At 41.5% G+C, this 15,835-nt stretch overlaps 1 long non-coding RNA gene across 3 annotated transcripts in view; it reads left to right on the forward strand.

Annotated features, from left to right (window-relative positions):
• LOC112449388 (uncharacterized) overlaps positions 1-6,430 on the forward strand; it is a 156,248-nt gene extending 149,818 nt beyond the window's left edge. For 2 of the 3 annotated variants that reach the window (XR_003037961.2, XR_003037962.2), the window contains one exon: positions 5,845-6,429. This is a non-coding gene — a long non-coding RNA (uncharacterized lncRNA). Of the gene's footprint in view, positions 1-5,844 lie in introns of all 3 variants that reach the window. The other variant, XR_009497071.1, reaches the window with a different exon arrangement.
• Positions 6,431-15,835: the final 9,405 nt, after the last annotated feature.

The raw sequence follows: 15,835 nt of genomic DNA on the forward strand, positions 1-15,835 counted from the left end.
CCGGGTCAGGAATCTAGGCACAGCCTTGCTGCTGGTCTGTCCTTCAGGATCTCCCAGGACAGGAACCGAGACGTGGGTGGGGGCTGTGGATTTCTCACGGCAGGACTAGGAGAGCGTCTGTTACGTATTTAAGTCTGCGCTGGGACCTGGTGGCTTTGTGTGGGCTTTCTCTGGCTGTGGCGCTCAGGCTCAGTACTTATGGCTTGAGGCTCTAGAGCATAGGATCAGGAGTTGTGGGGCCAGGGCTTAGTTGATCCGTGGCATGTGGAATCTTCGGGGACCGTAGATTGAACCCGTGTCCCCTGCATTGGCAGGTGGATTATCATCCGCTGCTCTACCAGGGAACTCCTTGGCAGGTCTTTGAAAATTCGTCACCAAGCTGACTCCTGTGGCTCTCCGCAGGTCCCAAGTTCTCTTTTATCTGTTAGGTGGAGTCATTCATTCCAGCCACGTGAGCCTCTTCGTAGGCCTACTCACAGCATGGGAACTTGGTTTTGCCAGAGTGAGGGCTGAGAGAAAGATGAATATCATCATCTTTCAGGAGGAAGCAGGTTTGGGCAGTGGCATCCCCTCACTTACTCCATGCTGTATGTTAGAAGTGAATCAGCAGGTTTAGTCCACATAGGAGATAAGAGAATTCCCCACGGATATGAAGAGCAGGAGACAGGAGAACCCTGGGCACCATTGTAGAGGCCACCAGTCTCACAGACCCAGGAGACCTGGGTTCGATCCCCGGGTTGGAAAGATCCCCTGGAGAAGGAAATGGCAATCCACTCCAGTCTCCTTGTCTGGAATTCTCCAGGCCAGAATACTGGAGTGCATAGCCGTTCCCTTCTCCAGGGGACCTTCCCAACCCAGGGATCGAACCCACGTCTCCTGCATCGCAGGTGGATTCTTTACCAGCTGAGCCACAAGGGAAGCTCAGTGGGCAGTAAGGACTCAGTAAAATACATTTTTGTTCTGCTTCTCTCTTTTCCTTAAAGTCACAGAGCGTCTACCACCCTTTTAGCCTTGCAAGGGCTTCCATGTCCCATCAGTGAGAGCACAGATGCTTCGGTGATCCTGTCCAAGTTTGAATCCAGGTTTTCCTACCTCCCTGCTGTTCAAACAAGGGCAAATTGATGTCTTTAAGATGCTGTTTTCCCAATTATTACATGGAAAAAGTAAGGATTAGATAAAACAAAATCTGTAAAGGGTTTAGCATATACTTGGCAGATGATAATTAATCAATATGTGGCAACTCATATTTACATCAAAATTGTTATGAAATCAAAATTATTTTTAAAAATCGTTTTTAAAATAATGTGGATGGAAAATATTGTTCAGGAAATAACGTGGGCAGAAAATGTTGCTCACGATCACACACCCCTATGGATCCTTGTAGGCTGGCTGGAGAGAGAGCGTGTAATGAAAAGCTATCCACTCTTCTTGGTAATCCATAATTTATTTTGAATTTTATGTCTCTGTAGGATGAAAAAACCAAAACCTGTCTCTGTCATGGGAACAGTGTTCCATTCCTATTCTCTGAGACAAAGATGAAATAGTGGTTTGGGAAAGAATTGTAAATTATGTTTTTTGTTTTATTGTTTTCCTCTGCACATTCTGATCTCTCAACCTTTTGCCCATCCCACCTTAAAGCTACCTACAAAAACATGGTTGTCTTAGAAAACACAGTGAGAAACGCGCATGCATCACTGAAAATAATCTTGCTGCTTGTGGTACCCTGTCAGGCTCGTCCAAGATCAGGATGAGACCTGGCACAGCTCTGAAAATGGACTCAGTTAAGCTGCCCTGGTTCAACCCACCTCCCTTAATGACTGCCTAGAAGCCAGGGTATGGTCTGGAATTTTAAGGATGGTGATTCCTAGCCTTGTCTGTCTTCACTCAGGCTTGGCGAATCAGGATGGGGTCACCTTTTGATTACCCAGATTTACTGTCCCCTTATACTCAGCAGGGGCTGAGCTATTGAAAATGGAGCTCAGGAGGAAAGAGAGAGACAAAGTGGATTTCTGTCAACCACACCAGGGAATCACCTTAAATGCAGAAAATGTGGGTTGGTGTAGAGACTCTTGGGATAGTCTGTAAGCGACGTGCACGTGTCTCGCTTATCACACAACTCTGGGCACTGTGGTGGGTGCAGGCGGGCTTGCAGGTTATTGCTGTGCCTAAGCAACTTGTTTCTTTGGGTCTTTCTGGGGATGTGGAGCTTCTGAATTGAATCAAGAAAGGTAATTACTGATTCCATCTCACTCACCGTTCCCTGTGTGGGGCAGCTGGCTTTGAACTCTCAGCAACGGCATAAAATAAAAATGGAGGCAGGAGAGCAGAGGTGGTCTGCACACAGCCTCAGGAGTCAGACTGTGGGTTTAGAGCGGGCTCCCCAGCCCCCGGGTGTGGAGCCGGGGTAAGTTTCCCCATTGTGGTCTTACCTGTGATATGTGCATGCTAGCCCCAGAGCTGTGAGATTCATGTTTCAGTCAAGCAGAGAAAATGATGCTCTTCATAGGATTCTGTAGTTCTTTATTATTCCATATGAAGGTCCACTCTGTGTTACTGTCTGTTGTTGTATGGAACTTGAACCACAGTTTTCATTTGTGCCATCGATAAGCGCTTCAAAAGAATTTCTCCTCAGATACCATGAGCCTTTAGCAGAATTGTGTTTTAATAATGTCGGATTTTGGCACTTACAGCTGTTTCCCGAACATTCTGACACTAGTGTATTTGGGCTCGTTCCTGTCGTAATGCTGTTTGTGCATCACTCTGGTCCCAAGTTTTATAAACTTATACTTTTCCCTTCTTCTACCTTTGCCAAAACGTTTCATTATTCCTTTATTATTCCAATGCTTTTCGTTTCTTCCCTACTGAAAGTTATAGATTCTGTTCCTGTGCTAAATTTAATATTACAGCTGTTTGCAAATAACTGAAGGAATTTACAGTATTTAAGCTGTGACAACAGCTTCACAAATGCATGCCTTTGTTCAGTGTGTTGTTTTCGTCATTTAATCCAAGAGATTAGACATTAGTATTAGTATTAGTGCTGGCAGTGTGTGTCCCACTATGCCCACCTGTGTCAGTGTTCCCACTGATTCCTCACGCACCTCTGGGAGGTAGTTTAGAACATGGCCTGTTATTTTGAAGTGTGCTCTTGAACATTTCCGTTAGAAGCCTGTTGTGGTAAAAGTCCCTTGTTCTTGTTTACATAAAAATGGTTTTATTTCACCTTCTGTTCTTGAAATATAATTTCAGTGGTGTGAGCTATCCAGTGCAGAGTTAGTTTCTTTTAGTTTCTCCTGAGGTTCCTGCTGCTGGAGAGAAGCTGCCAGAATAATTCTTGCCTTGATTTGGATGTGTCTTTCGCTCTGACTGCCGTAAAGATCTTCCCCCATCTATTTTGCTTTCTTGGGTTCACTACATTGTATCTGTTTGAGATTTCTTTCCATTTATTTTTCTCTCATATCTTTCATTGGTTCTGGAATATAGTCAATATTTTTTCAAAATATTTTTACATAACTTTCTTCTGTCGTTTTGGGCCTCTAATTTTTTTTAATTAATTTATTTTAGTTGGAGGATAATTACTTTACAATATTGTAAATTTTTTTGCTGTACATTGACGTGAATTGGCCACAGGTATACATGTGTGGAACTCTAATTAAATTTACGTTAGATTCTCATTCTCCTCTCCACATCTCTTAACCTCTATTTCATAATGTTCACCTGTGGCCTGCATTTTGAATAATTATTTCAGATTTTCCTGTTGAATAATCCCTTTTTCTCATATGCCTAATTTGCTGTGTAATCACCCTTTATTTACAATTTTAATCTTTTTTTCTTCCAATTTTTAAAAACATGATTTTCTTCCTTTCTTTTCAGTATCTACTGAGCTATGTTTGATTTTCTTTCTAAATGCCCCTTGTCTTTCTGTTATTCTATAACTTTAGTTTTTTGCTTTTTACAAAATTACGGGTATGGCACATTTCATAATCCCGTTGTGTGAAATTCCTGGGGCCTGAATTTGCTGTCGTCTGTTGCTTCTGATGACATTCTTGTGGTTTGGTACGTTTCATATCTTCATCTTTGATTGTGAACTCATGCATATTTGATCTTAAACTGTGGGAAACTTTGGACTTAAAGGGAGGATGTATTTTTCCACAGAGGATTTACATTTTTTCTTAAGAAAAACAACCAGGACTTTCTTCTCAGGTGAAACTTTGAAAACAAACAAAATCCTTTCAGGGTCCCCAGCTTAATTATCAAGTTTTTTGTGTGGTTTTGTCACATTACTCTTGGCCAAATGTCCAGACTTCCCGTCAGGGCATTTGTGGTCACACCCCCCACACGCCCTCTGCGTGTCTTTAGTTTTGGTCTCAGCTTACGGTTTTCGTTCTGTGAGACTGTACAACCACGCTGCTGAGAGGAACCTCTGTGATCTTTCCAGTCACAACTCTAGCGCCTCGTTTTGTTTGACTTTTCTCTCTCTGCTTTTGATATCAATACCTGAAAATGGAAAAAGAGTCAAGGAAAAAGTTGAAACTAATTTATATGAAAGTGAATATGGTTAATAATTTAAGCATTTGCTGCTCAACCATCATTTGTACATCAAGGCTTTTAGTAAATACTGGCTGAGTATCTCCTTGGTAGGAAGCAGTAGCCTGGGTGCAGGATACACAGTGGCAGAGAAGCAGATGTGGACTGTTGCACAGAAAGACGAGTCACAAGCCGTAAGCGGCAAGGGTGTTCCTTCAGGAAATGAGCAGCTTTCACTTGCAATTTCATTCTGTCAAGAATCCTTACTATGCCTATAAGCAGTAATCTCCACCATCAGTGCAGAAGGTTTGGAACAGAGACAAGGACCTGTAATATTCTTTTCAAGAGAGACCATGATAGCATGGGATTAGAACACCTTGCCCACACCTACCACTTCCCAGTGCTGAGATCTTTAGTCTTTCTTAACCTCTCATTCTCTTTTCATATATAAATAAGATAAACATATCTATTTTACAAGGTTGTGAGAAATAGAATTAAACAAATAATGTGGTATAATGTAATAGCAAGCAAAGGTTTCTGATACCCCTTTATTCTGTCCCCAGAGTTGTTCACATGCATGAGAATTCTCATGTAAGTGTTTGCATCTAGGGCGTCCCTGGTGGCCCAGCTGTGAAGAATCTGCCTGCAATGAAGGCAGCTGCAGGAGGTGCAATTTTAACCCCTGGTCAGGAAGATCCCCTGGAGGAGGGTGTGGCGGCCCACTCCAGTATCCCTGCTTGGCGAATCCCTTGGACAGAGGAGCCTTGTGGGCTACAGTCCATGGGGTCGTAAAGAGTCGGACATGACTACAGAGACTTAGCACACTTGCATATTTGGGTCTAACCCCCCTCCACCATCTGTGGTGAACCCTGGCAAGAATATCTCATGCTTTCCTTGTAACAGTCAGGCCCCCTCCACCATCTGTGGTGAACTCTGGCAAGCATATCTTATGCTTTCATTTTAACAGTCAGGGTGATTGAACAATCTTGTCTCCTAATCAGAACCATCTGATCCACGTGAACTTTAAACTTGAATAAAGAATGGAGTGTGTGTCACATTCAGTCTCTTCAGTCACGTCCAACTCTTTGAGAGTAGCCTGTGGACTGCATCCCACGAGGTTCTTCTGTCCATGGGATTTCCCAAACAAGAACCCTGGGGTGGGTGCCGTTTCCTCCTCCAGAGGACCTTCCCGACTCAGGGATCTAACCCGCATCTCCTGCATTACAGGCGGATTCTTTACCTCTGACAAAGTTTAGATAATCTAAGATGGAGAAATAATTATTGATATCTGATTTTCACCATCTCCCTTTCCTTCTGCAGACAAACCAGTAGCAAGAACAACAGAATAGAAGAATTAATTCCACATAAGAAACAACATGGAATAATGTGTTACTTAAGCAAGACAGGAAAGCTGGAGAGGAGATGTGTACACGAGATCCAGACTTTTGCTTTTTCTTTTTCAGTTCCCAGCACCTAGCTTAGTATCTGGCATCTTACAGGCACACGGGATTTATTTATTGAGTAGAGTTAGAAGTAGAGCCAATGGAAAGTATTTACACTGAACATCTTTTATTTTTAAATTGTTTTTTGCTTTTTAAGGAGTCAATTTAACATGCAATTTTGTTGATAGCCTGCCTGGGCTTTGGATGGGGATACATCATAGATAAAACATTGCTGTGTGAGTTAGTACAAGTGATTTCATCTCTCTAAGCCTTTGTTTCTCCCTCAGGAGTTATGGCAATGGTACCTACTCACATGCTTGTGAAGTTAAAGAAAAACAGTTCCTATATCAAGCAGTGGTATTCCTGTCTTTCTTCTTTATTTATCACCACCATCACCACCATCTTCACCACTGTTACTAATACCATATTTTCTGCAGTTATTAATAATACCTGTTTTCTCTTTCTATATAAATAGTCAGGTATTTGATTATGATAGTGTTTGTGAGTAAGAATCTTTTTTTTTTTGGTAAGTATTCAAATTTTTGTGAACAAAGGAAAAGACCTCGGATGGATTTTCCCTAAGAGCGAAGAATAGAGACAAGTCAGTTCTGCGCCCTGGAGCAGTGAGAAGGACAGCAGGGCCAGGTGCTCTCACCGTGGTCGAAGCACCAAGTCATCGCTCGAGGAGAGACAGAGGCCATGCTTTTAGCCAGTTATCAAATTTTGTTTCACTGAATAAGGAACCAAAGAGCTAAGATTAAGAGATATTTCCCCCCTAGGTCAAGTTAGGAAGGGAGACAAGAGAGTTGAAGCTGTTGAAGAGGAGAAACTCTTTGGGGAAAAAGACATATGTCTGTGAGGAATTCAGTTACCTATTTTTGCCTTGGTGTGTGTATTGTGATTCTTTTCCCTGCCTCCTCACAGAATCTTTAGTAAAATACTCCTTTCTGGCACCTTATAGGTTCTTACACACCTTGATCCCTTTAATTTCCCAGTCTTTACTATAATATTTCAATGAAGAATATAAGAATCTGGCAAAGTTTTAAAATTAAGGCAATTTAAAATAATGTTAAGAATGAGGCTTTAGTGAGCTTTCAAGGGGAGGGCACGGAAAGGGGAGGTGGAAGCCTGTAGAATCAGGGGATCCTCATGCTCAGAGGGAAGTAGACTCTGCTGCCAGAGTCTGGATGATGTTCTAGCAGAACCTCCAGACTCCCAGCCTAACATTTTAGGGTTAAAAGGCTACATTCACCTCCTCTCACTCCTCTGTCCTCCCGTGCCCCAAATGAAAATGTATTTCAAGACATTATCAGACATTATTTCTTGCATGTGTTTCTGCACTGTATTTAAAAACCATCATTACCCTCATACTGTAGATGAGAAAAGAAACTGGGTCTTAGAGAAAATAAGTAATTTTCCCAAATGCAGAGCTGGGCTTCAAGCCAGGCCAGTCGTTTCCAACCTTTTAGAATTCCTTGGTTTCTCCATTCAAACATAAAGCAAAAAGGATGAATTTAAAAGCGAACAGAAGAGAAATTTTTAGTGCCTAAGGTCCAGTACTCTTGCCTGAAAAGTTCCATGGACGGAGTAGCCTGGTGGGCTGCAGTCCATGGGGTTGCGGAGAGTCGGACACAACTGAGTGACTTCACTTTCACTTTTCACTTTCATGCATTGGAGAAGGAAATGGCAACCCACTCCAGTGTTCTTGCCTGGAGAATCCCAGGGACAGGGGAGCCTGGTGGGCTGCCGACTATGGGTCGCACGGAGTCGGACATGACTGAAGTGTCTTAGCAGCAGCAGCAGCAGCAAGGTAAAGGAGTAGGCACAAATATCTGATGAGTTTATAGTATGACTTTGTGGAAATAGATGTAATTTGAAATGCAATTAAAAGAACCCGTGAATGAAATGAGAAGAGAATGGAAAATGATGCCTTCTGCAGAACACCAGTTGTGCATAACAATGTCATGGATAAATGCCCATCTGATAAAGAGGTTTTAATTAAACTAAATAATTTATTATCCATTATACTTCAATGAATTAAAAATAATATAAGATGCTTTATTTCTCTGAAACAGGATTGTGTGCCATAAATTCAGCACATTGTGTGTTCTCAAGCGAGAAAAATGTCCAGGTTAATAAAATGTAGGAGAAATAATAATTAATTTTGTTATATTTTAACCTTTGACACATTCATCTGAATACATTCCCCTGGGGTGGAGCTAGATTCCATTTTTTCTTGAAAGGGAATCACATGAAAACAAGTTATTTATAGGAAAATTTTTAAAATTAAATATGGGCTGGTAAAATAATTAATTCAATAAGGTAGCTATTAACTCTGTATTTCATATATATGCATGTGAACATTCCCTTATATATATGAAATTTCCTGTACATTTTATATATATATACACACATATAGCCACACATATGTATTATTCATATATTTATGTAGATAAATGAACATATATTTATATAGGTTCATGAAAGCTGCTGCATATGCTATGTCAGTTTTATCCACCTTTATTTTTAAATGCCTAAATATTTATAATTGTTAGATATCCAATAAAAGGCTTATACAAAAAAGACATAAGTGAAACATGAAAGGCAAATTAAAAGGAAACAAATACTGAAATTTTTCTTTCTAATTTTTCTCCTTGCCCTTCTTCTCCCTAAAGAAAACCACGGTTGATAATTTCTTGGGATTCATTCAGAAAATACAATGTTCAAACTGGCATATAATGTTACGTCTATTCTTATCTCTGTATATTCTTCTAAATACTCATAACTGAGGTCACATCAGGTATATTATTTTGAGCCTTACTCTTCTCACTTAAACTTTTCCCATATTAATATCCATACAATACAGCTTGTTCTTTTTAACCGCTTATGATTATTTTCTAGGAATATAAGCTCTAGTTTATATATGTCTTTTGTTGAGGAATACTTTATTTCAAGTTACTTCCAGATATTTGTTGTTAAATCAGTGCTATAAAGCACATCCATATGAGATTTATTAATAATAATTTTAGCAGTAGAATTTTTGAATGGTAGGATATGGGTATTTGAAATTTTAGTCATTATTTCCAACTTGCTATCCGGGAAGTGTTTATCAGTGTACAGTCACTGACCCTATTTTCCTATATGTAACCAATACTGGGTATTTCATTACTATTTAACAAGACAAATTTTTAATCAGGTCGAGTATTGCAAACTTAGAAGCATATTCACAACAGTTTCAAAAGTCACTTTTGAGTATTTGAAAGAAAAAAAAATTCAGAAATTGATTTTCTTAGTTTTTCAGGATTATAGGATTCTTAGGAGTTTAAGTATAAACACAAGTATAATTAGTCTTTCAGCTAGAAAAATAGCTAATTGAAGAAAAGATCATTTTTAAAAGTATTTAAAGCATCATTTTCTGATAATGGATATCACTCTAGGACATTATTAAAATATAGAAAATATTTTAAAAAGCACAGCAAAACTGAGAAACATTCATAATTCTATCTTTTTAGAGAGTATATATTTTTTACCATATACTTTTTATATTAAAGTGAAAGTGTTAGTCGCTCAGTCATGTCTGACTCTTTGCAACCCCCTTAACTGTACGCTGCCAGGCTCCTCTGTCCATGGAATTCTCCAGGCAAGAATACTGGACTGGGTAGCCATTCACTTCTCCATGGGATCTTCCCAACACAGGGGTTGAACCCGGGCCTCCTGCATTGCAGGCAGATTCTTTACCATCTGTTGTTGTTGTCATCATTCAGTTGCTCAGATGTGTCTGACTCTTTGCAACCCTGTGAACTACAGCACTGTGAGTTTGAGTGAACTCTGGGAGTTGGTGATGGACAGGCCTGGCGTGCTGCAATTCATGGCGTCGAAACGAGTTGGACACGACTGAGCGACTGAACTGACTGAACTGACTGAACTGCAGCATGCCAGGCTTCCCTGTCCTTCACCATCTCCTGGACCTTACTCAAACTCATGTCCATAGAGTCGGTGATGCCATCAACCATCTCGTCCTCTGTTGTCCCCTCCCACTCCCCCCACTTCTCCTCCCAACCTTTCCCACCATCAAGGTCTTTTCCAATGAGTCAGTTCTTCACATCAGGTGGCCAAAGTATTGGAGCTTCAGCTTCAGCATCAGTCCTTCGAAGGACTGGTCTCCTTTAGGATTCACTGATTTGATCTCCTTGCAGTCCAAGGGACTCTCAAGAGTCTTCTCCAACACCACACTTCAAAAGCATCAGTTCTTCAGCACTCAGTTTTCTTTATAGTCCAACTCTCACATCCGTACATGACTATTGGAAAAAACCATAGCTTTGACTATATAGACCTTTGTTGGCAAAGGAATGTCTCTGATTTTTAATACAATGACTAGGTTGGTCATAGCTTTTCTTCCGAGGAGCCAGTGTCTTTTAATTTCACGGCTGCAGTTACCATCTGCAGCGATTTTGGAGCCGAGAAAATACAGTCCCTCACTGGTTCCACTGTTTCCCCGTCCATTTGCCATGAAGTGACGGGACCAGACGCCATGACCTTAGTTTTCTGAATGTTGAATTTTAAGCCAGCTTTTTCACTTTCCTGTTTCACTTTCACCAAGAGGCGCTTTAGTTCCTCTTTGCTTTCTGCCATAAGGGTGGTGTCATCTGAGGTTATTGATATATCTGAGGTTATTGATATTTCTCCCAGCAGTCTTGATTCCAGCTTCTGTTTCATCCAGCCCAGTGTTTCTCATGATGTACTCTGCATATAAGTTAAATAAGCAGGGTGACAATACACAGCCTTGATATACTCCTTTCCCAGTTTGGAACCAGTCCTCTGTTCCATGTCTGGTTCTAACTGTTGCTTCTTGACCTGCATACAGTTTTCTCAGGAGGCAGGTAAGGTGGTCTGGATTTCCCATCTTTTTAAGAAGTTTCCAGTTTGTTGTGAGCCACAGTCAAAGACTATAGTATAGTTGATGAAGCACAAGTAGATGTTTTTCTGAAATTCTCTTGCTTTTTCTATGATCCAGCAGATGTTGGCAATTTGGTCTCTGGTTCCTCTGCCTTTTCTAAATCCAGCTTGAACATCTGGAAGTTTTCGATTCATGTACAATTGAAGCCTAGCTTGGAGACCATTATAATGGAGATGACCATCATATCTACTACTGTGGCCAAGGACTCCTTAGAAGAAATGGAGTAGCCCTCATAGTCAATAAAAGAGTCTGAAATGCAGTACTTGGATTCAGTCTCAAAAATGCCAGAATGATCTGTTTGTTTCCATGGCAAACCATTCAGTATCACGGAGATCCAAGTCTATGCTTTAACCACTAATGCCGAAGAAACTGAAGCTGAACAGTTCTATGAAGACCTACAAGACCTTCTAGAACTGACACCAAGAAAAGATGTCCTTTTCATCATAGGGGACAGGAATGCAAAAGTAGGAAGTCAAGAGATACCTGGAGTAACAGGCAAGTTTGGTCTTGGAGTACAAAATGAAGCAGGGAAAAGGCTAACAGGCTTTTCCCAAGAGAATGCTCCGGTCATAGCAAACACAAAAGACAACTTGTGTTGTCTTCCAACAACACAAGAGACAGTTCTACACATGGACATCACCAGATGGTCAATGCCAAAAGCAGAGTGATTATATTCTTTGCAACCGAACACGGAGAAGCTCTACAGAGTCAGCAAAAACAAGACCAGGAACTGACTGTGGCTCAGATCATGGACTCCTATTTCCTAATTCAGACTTAAATGAAGAAAGTAGGGAACACCATGAGACCATTCAGGTATGACCTAAATCAAATCCCTTATGATTATACAGTGGAAGAGACCAATAGATTTAAGGGATTAGACCTGATAGACAGTGCCTGAAGAACTATGGATAGAGGTTCATAACATTTATAGGAAGCAGTGATCAAAACCATCCCCAGGAAAAAGATATGAAAAAAGGCAAAATGGCTGTCTGAGGAGGCCTTACAAATAGCTGTGAAAAGAAGAGAAGTGAAAAGCAAAGGAGAAAAGGAAAGATATACCAATCTGAATGCAGAGTTCCAAAGAATAGCAAAGAGAGATAAGAAAGCCTTCCTCAGTGATCAATGCAAAGAAATAGAGGAAAACAGTAGAATGGGAAAGAGTAGAGATCTCTTCAAGAAAATTAGTGATACCAAAGGAACTTTTCATGCAAAGATGGGCACAATAAAGGACAGAAGTGGTATGGACCTAACAGAAGCAGAAGATATTGAGAAGAGGTGGCAAGAATACACATAAGAGTTGCACAAAAAGATCTTAATCCATGACGTTGTGATCACTCACCTAGAGCCAGACATTCTGGAGTGCTAAGTCAAGTATCACTACAAACAAAGCTAGTGGAGGTGATGGAATTCCAGCTGAGTGATTTCAAACCCTAAAAGATGATGCTGTGAAAGTGCTGCACTCAGTATGCCAGCAAATTTTGAGAACTCAGCATTGGTCAGACTGGAAAAGTTCAGTTTCATTCCAATCCAAAAGAAAGGCAATGCCAAAGAATGTTCAAAGTAAAGTCACTCAGTCGTGTCTGAGTCTTTGCGACCCCATGGATTGCAGCCTACCAGGCTCCTCCACCTGTGGGATTTTCCAGGCAAGGGTGCTGGAGTGGGCTGCCATTTCCTTCTCAAACCACTGCACAATTGCACTCATCTCACATGCTTGCAAAGTAGTGCTCCTAATGCTCCAAGCTAGGCTTCGACAGTATGTGAACTGAGAAATTTACCACCTGAGCCACCGGGGAAACCCGCTTTTTGTATAGGATTCTTTATTTTGACCGTGCTGCGTCTTTGTTGCTGTGTGGGCTTTTCTCTAGTTGCATCAGGTGGGCGCTTCTCCCTGCTCCGGTGTGATGACTCCTCACTGCAGGGGCTTCTCTTGTTGAATACAGGCTCGAGCAGATGTGGCCTCAACAGGTGGGGTTCCCAGGCTTAGCTGCTCTGCGACACGTGGTGTCCTCCCAGACCAGGGATCAAACCCATGTCTCCTGCCTTGTCAGGCGGATTCTTTACCACCAAGCCACCAGGGGAGTCTGAAGGTGTGTATTTTTGAAAGAATTAAAGTATATCCTTTCTTTGCTTCATAATTTTGTATATATTTTTCTGTTTTTCTTTTTCCCTATTTTAGATGCTATCTATCTTTCTGCATATCTAGCCAAACAACTGACGTATAACACACATTCATGTATGTGTGTGCATGTGTATGATATCCATTTACATAGATGAAAGGTTAAGTAAGACAGGAAGGTCTGAATTTTCTCTTGAATCATCATTTCCAAGTGTAATTTGTTTCCTCTGGTTCATACAGACATCCAAAAATTCAAGCTGTATCTTAGAATTTCAGATCCAATTCAGGTAAAGTGAAGGGTTGCTGTTGCTGTTCAGTTACTCAGTCCTGTCCAGCTCTTTTGGAACAACCCCTGGACTGTAGCACGCCCGGCTCTCCTGTCCTTCACCATCTTCCGGTGTTTGCTGAAACACATTTCCATTGAGTCGATGATGCCATCCATCCATATCATCCTCTGTTGTCCCCTTCTCCTCCTGCCTTCCATCTTTCCCTGCATCAGGGTCTTCTCCAATGAGTTGGCTCTTTGCATCAGATAGTCAAAGTATAGGAGCTTCAACTTCAGCATCAGCCCTTCCAATGAATATTCATGGTTGATTCCTTAGGATTGACTGGTTTGATCTTCTTGAAGTCCAAGGGCCTCTCAAAAATCTCCAGCACCACAGTTCAAAAGCATCAATAAGAACTGAAGATTGTACTCAGCCTTCTTCACGGTCCAGCTGTCACATGTGTATTTGACTACTGGAAAACCCATGGTTTTAACTATTCAGACCTTTGTCAGCAAAATGACGTCTCTGCTTTTTAATATGCTGTCTGGTTTGTCATAGCTTTTCTTCCAAGGAGTAAGCATCTGTTAATTTCATGGTTACTTCTGAGAAGTTCTCTGTGGACTTTGTCCCTTCTCCCTTGGTATTTATTTTAGGAGCATGCTCTTCTCCAGCTCTCACTACCTAGCCATTAGGAGTTCTAGGGCATCTTCATGAAAGAAAAGAAGATCTGCTCAAACAAGAATCCCACAAAGCATGCCTGTTTATGTCAGTTAATGTGGCATTTACGAGCTTATAAACATGTAAAATAATATTCCTTAAAATACAGTGCCTGCCTTTCAACTCCAGTTCCCTCTCCTTCCCTTGCCTGATGGTAGACACAGCATAAAGAAGGATCTTAGGACTCTTCATGTTTATTTCCTCACTTCTCTACAGTTTCAGCTTTTTCCTATTTACTTCACAACTGTATGACTACCATTGTGATGAAACCTGTTTAACCTCTGTTCTGAAGTGTTTTGCTTCACTTTGTTCAAAATGTCCTGCTCTGGGGAGCCAGTCTTAGAAAATTCTCAAGACTATTTCCATGATAACCGGCTGCTTTGACTTGCCATGTTTGTTGTTAAATATAAGGAAGAAATACTCTTTGCCACAGAGAGGGAACTAGGGGAAGGGTAACCATTTTACATTTATGGAAAGTTGCCTTTCAGATTCATAGTTTGTGAGTTGGAACAGTGCGTAAGCAGGGTTCTACAGGTGAGTGGTAAAATATGTCATTTGTAAACAGGAATGATTATTTCTGAGAGTAAACGAGACTTGTGCCCCAGCAGATGTTATAGGAGCAGACTGACAGATGGCCCAGTAGAGAGGAGCTTTGCTGCTGTGGGATCTGGGTCACGTGGTCCCCAAGCTGCAGTGCCCCCTGCCCTTTTCCTGATTCACAGATGGCAGGAAAGAAGTGAAAGGAGGCTCTGTGTTCTCTCTTGTATCCATCCCTCGGTGGCCCAGAATGTCAGAGAGTTTACTTCAAAGACTGAAGACGCAAACATGGGGGATTCCGAATTCCACGTGTGGAAGAACAGATTGCAGCTTCAAAGTACAGTCTATTCAGAATCTCTGCAAACAATGGATTTAGGCTTAGAGGATAAGATGCTTGAAAAGATACCACAATTTAACTTAGATTTGTTTTGCTTTATTTTTACTTCAATGTAAAAGTTGTAAATGAATGCAACTCTATCATTAAATTAAGATTGCAACATTGCTGTATATGGATATAGTCAAACAGGTGATCTCCCATCCAAAGGTCGTCCTTCTGAATTCTCCCCTCCACCCCAGATAACCACTCTTAGTGTCTCTGAAGTGCCTGCCACTTCTCTTGTGTGTACACGCTGAGGGAGATGGAGATACCACATACACACACGTCATACATGAGACGGTATTATAAACAAGTCTCTGTAGCCTATCTTGTGTTGAAAATCTGTTCAGGTTAGTTCCTCGAGGTCAGGCTCACCAGTTGTAGAAGCTCTGTGGCGTTCTGGAGGAAATACTGTTTAACCATCTCTGTAAATGGACATTTAGCTTCTTTGCAGCATTCATGCGTATTTTATTTTTAAATCTCCTTTCTCTCCTTGCTCATCTTGTTGCAGAGCGTGGGCTCTCGGCACACAGGTGTCAGGAGTTGCAGCACGTGGGCTCTAGGGTATTTGGGCTCAGTAGTTGTGGCACACGGACCTAGGCATGTGGCATGTGGAGTCTTCCTGGACCAGGGATCAAACTCGTGTCCCTGCCTTGGTAGACAGACTCTTATCCACTGTGCCACCAGGAGAGGCCTGTTTCAGTGTTTCAAGTGGTGCTGTAATAATAACTGTGAACCCTAAGATGAGCCGCTTCGTACCTCTGTGCCCACTTTCCTCACCTGTGCCATGAGGATGGGGCAGTGCCTGCCGCACTCATGATAGCATCTTCGGTGCGCGCTCAGAGACGTTTGTACCCCATGCAGCTGATGGTGGTGAGCCCTCTTTGCACACCTGTGCTG

The sequence above is a fragment of the Bos taurus genome, chromosome 13 (genome assembly GCF_002263795.3).
Source record: "Bos taurus isolate L1 Dominette 01449 registration number 42190680 breed Hereford chromosome 13, ARS-UCD2.0, whole genome shotgun sequence".
Lineage (NCBI taxonomy): Eukaryota > Metazoa > Chordata > Mammalia > Artiodactyla > Bovidae > Bos > Bos taurus.